This window comes from Chelon labrosus (assembly GCF_963514085.1).
Source record: "Chelon labrosus genome assembly, chromosome: 8".
NCBI lineage: Eukaryota > Metazoa > Chordata > Actinopteri > Mugiliformes > Mugilidae > Chelon > Chelon labrosus.
The window spans coordinates 25,501,370-25,509,755 of NC_140358.1; positions in this window are offsets into that span (position 1 = coordinate 25,501,370).

Below are 8,386 nucleotides of genomic sequence, written 5' to 3' on the forward strand. Positions count from 1 at the left end.
TATCATCCCCATCTCTTATCTGTGTCTCCGTTGACTGACATGCAATCATTTAAATCACAACATCCTGGATCCAGACTGGCCCTCTGATCCTCGCTGCGTGTCGCCCGCGTCTGGTTTCTTTTTTTCATTTGATATAAAACCGTGTTTGTTGTGGGGAGGCAGATCAAAGATGCCAGGTTCTGAACTCGGCCTCCGACCTGCAGTCAGACTGGGTGTCACCTATTGTCTGGTCGTGTTTACCGTACCGTGAGGCCCGGCCACAGCTGGTAAATGTGAACAGTTTGGAGAGGACAGCCACTCCGCTGCACACGTTTCCCCCGACTAATGGAGAATCTGTGAGTGAGAGCCTTTAAGGTGGGCGGATCAAAGATATGAAATGATTAAAGGAGAACCACAGCATGCTGTTTCATGTAAAATAAGTGGACAAGGGATTCTTTCAGAAGCTTCCATTACTTGTTTTTTTATATGTTAAGCCTCATTAAACACCGCCTCATAGTGAAAGAATTTATTCCTATAAAATGCTATTTTTCTATGCAATAAACAAAGGTCAGCCTAAATTAAAATGTTCTATTTTAACATTTAACATGCCACTAGATAAACCAGACATTTAAATACACTTTTCAGTTGATTTACATAATTAAAAACCCCAAAATCAATAGTGTTATTAAATTGGAAATGATTGCCTCCTCTACTATCAATAGTGTTGTATAAATTACAGTTCCTGCAAGGTGCAAACAAAGCAAAATGAGGCGAGACTCAACATATATATTGCACTTATTAAAATGTAATACCGGACAGAAAAAAGGAAAAAAAAAAAGGTGTTATGTGTTAAAAGTTCAGTTAGACCCAATGTGTTGTAGCTTGAGACCCCCTAAATGAGCAAATGTCTAATCCGTTCCCTTGGTGTCGCGTCAAGAAATTTAAGCAAATAGTGACTTTTCTTTTTCCCGAGCTGTTCACAGAAGAAACACATGCAGCTTATCCTTAAGATCATCATTTGACTCCCTGCCTTACATCTTCTATAGAGCTCCAGGAGCTGACGTCACCCTGCACCGGCAATCACAAAGCGCGCTTTTTGAATTCCTATTCGGCTGACAACTGCGAGCAACTAACTAGCTTGTCCTCGCACCATGGTCGTCAGTTGTTGTGCCCCAGGATGCCAGAATAGTCGGGGACAAGCAAAGGGGGAATCATTTTATGGGATTCCCAAAGATCCCGCAAGACGGCAGATGTGGATTACTCGTAAGAAGCAGGCACTAGAAAACGGAGCAGTGGGATCCCTCAAGAAACGGATTTGGCTTGTATAGTAATCACTTTATATCAGGTACAGAATCCAGCGTTTTCCAAGTGTAATGTCTTGTTTATTTAGCATGTTTTTAACACGATGCCCAACAGATTTCTTTTCACAAAGGCAAGTTAGGCTAATGTTTAGAACGTGGATTACGTAGGGGTGTTGCTCATTCAAAATCAATAAATTACTCGACACAGTTTTTACCCGACATCACAAAGCCTGACTGTGTCTATTCGTGTCCGGCCTCCGGGCTCTTGTATGCCTTCAGTGACTCTCCGGACTCAGACAAAGGAAAGTTAATGAGGTAGTTATATATATCTGGATACTACAGGTCAGGAACATTGTTTCAATGCTCGAAAAAAATCACATCTGGGACATGACAATGGTATGTGGTATATAATCTGTCAAGTTTTGCCTTTTACTGGGCAATTTTTATTTGTTTAAAGTGCGCAGTAAACTCTGATGGCATGAAATCAGTGCTATTAATTTTAAGTATTCCTGCCAATATGGCGGCATGTCACGTGACGCCCGGAGCTCTATGGGACTTAAGCATTATTAATCCAGATCTTTATACGTCAGTGTTTGCCTCACTGAAGTCTCAGCCTATACTGCCGTATCTTGCACGTCAGTTCTTTAGTGATTATGTGTCATGGTATGGACTTTTGAATGTTTTGTTTTTATTTTGTGTATTTTCTTGTCTTGCTTTACTTGGTGTGTTTTCTCTCCTCTGATTATGATTGGTCTGTCCGGCACCGGTTTCACCTGTATCTCGTCAAACCCTCTGCAACTTGTGTTCTTGAGTTCTTGTCCAGGTTTTGGTTCTTTAGTCTTCACCTACCTGTTCTCTTTATTTGTGTGATTCAGTAAATTATTTTATTATTTTGTTTCCTGCTCCTGCCTCCCGTTGTACTCAACACGTGACATTATGTAAACGTTACCACATCTTGATTTATGAGGGGTACACATCACAAAACGATCTCTTCAATGAGCGTCATGCATAGTTTCCTCATTCGCATTTGGTGCTATCACGGCTGGAAGCAAGTTCCGTAGTTCTCTTGTATCGTGCCTTGATGGAGAGTCACTCCTTCTTGATTTCTAACCTGGAGTAGGAGTTGGTCATATTCCAAATACCTGAGGTTGTATTCACAAAACACGTCGAGGCTAAATGTATCTCGTAACTGTCGTGAGTTATGATTCACAGAACGTTTTACTGCTCAAAGAATTAAGAGGAAGTTCATTCCTGTGTCACTAAGCTCAGCCAGGACTGCTGCTGATCGTGCACATGGTCGTGTCGGTACTTTTAAAAAAAAGACTTACGATCATGGCAGCATTTACACGGACACTAGTCTAATTAATACCTCATGTAACCACCTCTGAATAAACCAACTCAATCAGAAGGACATTTGAGTCAGATTGAGGATGAGTGAGGTAAACCTTTCATAATCTGATCTCCTAATAACCATGGAAACATGTGATGGTTTCTGTCCAGTTGGAATAAATCCATTCTTTCTGAGCATGTTCGCCCTTAGTGGGGTAAAAATCAGGCGGCTTGACGACTTTCCATTGAGAACAGGAACATGGCGGTAGTAAAATATCTAGTTGCTCAAACAAAGCTGGAATCCATGTGGACAGCAACTTTTAACAACTATTGAACAACCATGTAAACAGTTCAGTTGAAGTTTATTGAGAAGATATCACCTCAATGGCAAGACTGTGGCAAGGATGGTGGTGAAGATGGTAAGATCTCCAATCACGAACAACTGAAAACCATAGACAGTATAAAGATGGAAGACGGAACAGCTCCTCAAAAGTGAAGCCAAAGCAAGTAGAGCTCCCCCTAGTGGCTGGCTGCAGTACAGGTCATAAGCTCCGCCTCCTCCGTGTTAGTGGATGGGACTTGGGCCAAAGTAAAAGACTAAACGCAAAAAAAAAGAAATTAAAGAATGGTTTCTGTCATTTAAGGTACTTAATATATTTTGGATGCATATTCAACTGTACATTTTTCATGTACAGTTTCATTTTAGTTCGTCATTTGACGCTATAGAAACAGGATGTGACATCATTGTGACTACCAGTTGAAGCGGTCCCGGAGTGCCATGAGAGTTGGAAATGTTTTTTAAAAAAGAAATAAGTACAGTGTATAACCATACATTTCTCTGTAACTGGTGGAAGTAGAGCAGAGTGCAGTATTACTAAAACAAAAACACGAGCAAGTCTTGTGGAAGTGTGGCCCAGTCATCGATACCTCCACGTGGCTCCACTCTCGGACCGTACCGATCAGACTCTGGCTCCGAAATCACAAGATGGTGCCGCCCATATCCCCGGGAAAACAGAATCAGTTTGGCCAGTGCAAGGAAGTGGGAACGCATTGTGCATATTTATATACAGTCTATGCTCAAAACCATGCAGTTCACCAAGGATGACGATTTGCACAACCTCCTGTTTCTTGGCTTATTTGCAAAAATGCAAAAAAGCTGATGATCCTGGAATTTAGTTTTATGTCAGAACTGTTAATCAAACCTGGAGTTTCACTGGGGATTCGCCTAGAATTAACTGATTAAAGTATAATTTCTGATTAGCTGAAAACAATCTGATTAGTACATTCATTCAACAGGGTCCACCCAGCAGCTTTGTGTAAAAGATCCTAAAGGGAAACTTGGCATTTACGAAGACTCCTAAATGTGGTAACATAATATCCTTTGTGAGTGGGCTTTTTTTTCTTTCTTTTTTTTTACAGGCAAAAAGAAAAATATCCACATTAACTCATCCTTAATCAAGCAAACTTAAATCAAGCTGCATTCCTGTTTAATCAAAGGTCCCTAATCAGCCGCCCTCCTGTGAGAACTTCGATAAGACGGAGAAACCAGTTGGCTGAAAATCGAGTAAATCTCCTCAGCGGGGTGCTGAATCATCTGTAGGTGGTCTAATCATCTCAGCTCCCCAGCAAGACTCATCTTCACCGACTTTTTTTTTTTTTTCCTCTCACGGTGACTTCACTTGACTCTGTGACACACACACACACACACACACGCATATACACATCTAACATATGTGGTGCTGCTGACCCAAGAAGACAAATCAGAAAAGCCTCAGGGCTCGGGCCTGCCCGACCAAAGGGATGAGGTCATCCGACAGAACCTCATTTTCCCTCAAATTGCACCTCTGATCAGTGCGGTGTTTCCTGCAACAATTACACTGACCCCAAGTCCTCATTAGCAAATAGTGTGGAGCAGAAAAAAAAAAGAAAAAGGACAAAGACCACTTGGTTTGCGAAGAGCAGGATGTTTAGTCCGGAGAGGGTTGCTGTGTTTTCTCTATCCCCCCCGCCCCAATCTCCACCTCCCGTCATGTCTCAGGACTTCTTCTCAGCATCACCAAAGGCTCTCAGCAGCCAGTTTGAAAGTTTGGACGTAAAGAAGAGAAAGATTTCAAAAGGAGATTTAAAATAACACCCACCATTAGGAATCTATTTACGTGGACATGAAAGTAAAAATGTTTAAAGCAGCGTATTTAAGTTGTTTGCTATTTAAGACTCTTGCATGTGCTGAATCACTGACTGCATATCTTTTTTTTTTAGTTTCTGCTACGAAAAGTTGCGCATCCAATTTGAAGGCTCGTATTTCTCTTTAACAAGGTGCACACTCACACACAGAGACAAACACAAACACACACAGCCAGCCCTCTTTTTAAAGACACTTTACACCTGGCGTCCCAAAGGTCAGATACAGGACAACTATGGTGCTCTGTGGTTCAGTTTTTCTTCTCATTCACAGCTGCTGATCGCTTCGCCCAGTCTAAAATAACTTTGATAAGATTGATGAAATAATGTGCAGATATTCCTGGAATCCTAATGACTTTGGTGATCCTCGGTGAATGGTGACCTTCATCGCTATCAGCAGCTTGTATCACTTTCACTTTTTGCTGCATTCAAACTGGGAAATATAATAATTTGAACCCTTCACTTTTAATCTAGCTCTGTTACCAGGTCGATGCTTTAATTCGTCCAACACTTTGTTTTATGACCGTCTACCTGCAAAGCATCAAAGCTGTCATCTCTCTCACTCCCGGGACACCTAGGAGTCTCACTCGCTTCTCGTTTGCAGGAATATATGGGCGTCGGGGCCGAGCGCAAGGTGATTTGTTAAGATGGACAGTTTGGCAGCGCAGGAACTTGATTCATCCCCAGAACACGGGGGCCCTCCAAGTAATAGCTGGAAATGGTTATAATTCATTCATGCTGCTCCAGGCCAAACGGCTCCCACTTGAGTCAGTATGATCTACGATTGTCCATGAGCCCAGGACACATGTAAATGTACACCACACTAATTGGTGCAGCAACAGTCAGGGGTTTTAAATCAGCGGTTGTATCACCTGTTGTTTCAGACGAGATGGGAGAGGGAAGAATCTGAGACTGCTTTATGATTTGTTTCTGTTTCTCAGTTTCATACAGTATCCGTTTCACTTTGTTGGGATTTGTTTGTCCCGATTTTTTGGAGACATTTGGAGACACTAAAAATATTTGTACAGAGCTTGAATCAATGCTATTGTTTTATCAGAATACTGCCCAAACTGGTAACATCAACTCTAAATGAGTATTTGTCAGAGGTCACAAATATGTAGGCTACAAACTGCAATCAAATCAAAACACTTTACTGCAAACCAACATAACTTGTCAGAACATTTAGCATCCAGAAGTAGTCATGCTTGTGAGGAATTACTGATGCACAAATGCCGTGCAATAAATTTGTAAAAGGTAGACCTGTTAGATGTCTTTGGCACAAAGTAAAAAACAGCTCACACACGATCGATGCTTTATTTTGTTGAACTTTATAACGAGGATCCGAGAACCAGGACTGTTGTTCGGCAGTGTTCGCATTGTGGAATTTTCAAGTTATATGACAAGGACAAGTCAAGCAGGGATTAAAAAAATAGACAGATCAGGTGTAACATTATGACCACCGTCCTAATATTGTGTAGGTCTCCCTCGTGCCTCCGAAACAGTTGGGACTCATCAGAGAATGGACATGGGCCTTCTGACCTGTGGTGTCTGGCAACAGAATGTGAGATTAGGGGATGGGCCTTTGTGAATCATCCCACAGATACTCGATCAGTTTGGGATCTAGTGAATTTGGAGGCCAGGTCAACACCTTGTGCTGTTCTTCATGTTTTTTTTTGTAGTTGTTCCTAAAGTGTTTTTGTGTGTGTGTCTGTGTCAGGCTGCATCCTGCTGGGGATGGCTGCTACCATCAAGGAGTGTCACTGCTATGGGGTGGGGGTGCCTGGTCTGGTCTAGGTGGGTGCTACATGTCTAAGTAACATCCACATGAATGAATGCCAGGTCCAAAAGTTTCCCAGCAGAACACTGAACTGTCACAAGATGGTCAGTGTTATTCACTTCTCCTGTCTGTGGTTTTAATGTTGTGGCTGATTGATGTATTATGACAATACAATAAAATCCAGGCAGTCCATTTGAAATAACAGACTTCATTTAAATATCCAAAGGATTTATGTGGACCTTTTGAGAGAACATAATCTTCATAATTCTGCAAAATAAGTGGAAGCCAGAGCTGCGACACCATTAAAGTCCTATTCCCTCTCAGAACAGTTATTTTTACTTCTTCACTTTGTATATGAAGAAGATTCATTTTTCCATTTTTCTTCATCCGGTTCACTTGCTTCTTCACCTTCTTCTACAAATTCAGAGCTCTTTCCCAACTCTTAACTCAGGAATCATCCTTTGGTGCAAGCCCCCATCCAGGGCTCATAAAACACTTTCTGACGCACAAAAATATTTTGCATTTCTCATCACCGCCTTATTGTTCATCTCTCCCAGCGTCGCCGTGCCGAGACTGCTCTCTGACAGAATTCGACCCAAAAACTTAAGACGCCTGTCAAACACAGTGTGCTTTCATTTATCTTGACTGTGCAAACCTGAAACCATGCTTCAGCTGTCATATCAAAAATGGGTGGAGACAGATTAAATATTTGACCTCTCCTAAGGAAAATATTAACATACTTCTGCAGTGATCTTGCACTGGCGTCCGCGCTCGTCAGTGAAAAATAGAAACTCTTGCCATTTGTTTAGATGACGATGAATCCAACTTCCTAAGGGTGCTCTTTGATGTCCCCAGTTTGCGTTGGTTTGCAGAAAGACCTAATGAAGCCCATATCTGAACTGTACCTGGATGACAAAACATGTTGGAGAAACTATGCAAAATCAAATGAGGGACGTTATAGAAGACAGACACCAGAGTTGTCCTGAAGAGTTCAACACTCCTCTAGTCAGTTGAGCCTGAATAAGAGTACGGGAGTAATTTGTTCACATCTGCAATTGCAAATCACAGACAGACATCATACAGATGCATTTGATTGACATGTTATGTCATTGTTGCGATCCAGTCAGTTGTGAAGTTTAGGTTTACACATTTAATTTCACAATATTTTATTTTCCAGATCGTGCTATTAGGTTTTGGAGACTTGAAATTAAGTTTTGGCAAATTTACTGTAGTGTCCTTTATTTGATTATGCAGTTCAGTCTCCACTTACAGCTGCACCACAGAGCCAGACCATGACTCATTTTGCATTCAAACTGTACCCAAGTTGAACTGATCATCTTCATATAAAATCCAAAGAGCTTAAGCACGGTTTATGCCTCTGCGGGACATTGACGCCATAACCTACATACGTAGCCTACGCTGGTGCGAGCCATTGTGTGCTTGTCAGTCTGGCTCGCTCTGTAACGACGACACTGATCTGCGCTGTGTCTTTTTTCGCCAGTCGGGTTAATTTTTGTTTCTACTTCCTGCTTCACTTTCAACAATGGCAACTGAAACTTTCGGCAAACTTCCACCGAAGACGAGTCGTACAAATGTTTGTATCGCTGAACCTCCTCAGGTAACCTTTCCTCGATGTGTTCCATCTTTATGGATGTAGAAGCAGCCGGAAAGTGAGGGTAGGCGGGAGCGGGAGATCGACAGGCGGATCGGGGCGGCATCTGCAGTGATGCGGATGCTTAACCGGTCGGTCGTGGTGAAGGGAGAGCTAAGCCGAAAGGCGAAGCTCTCAATTTACCGGTCGATCTACGTCCCAATCCTC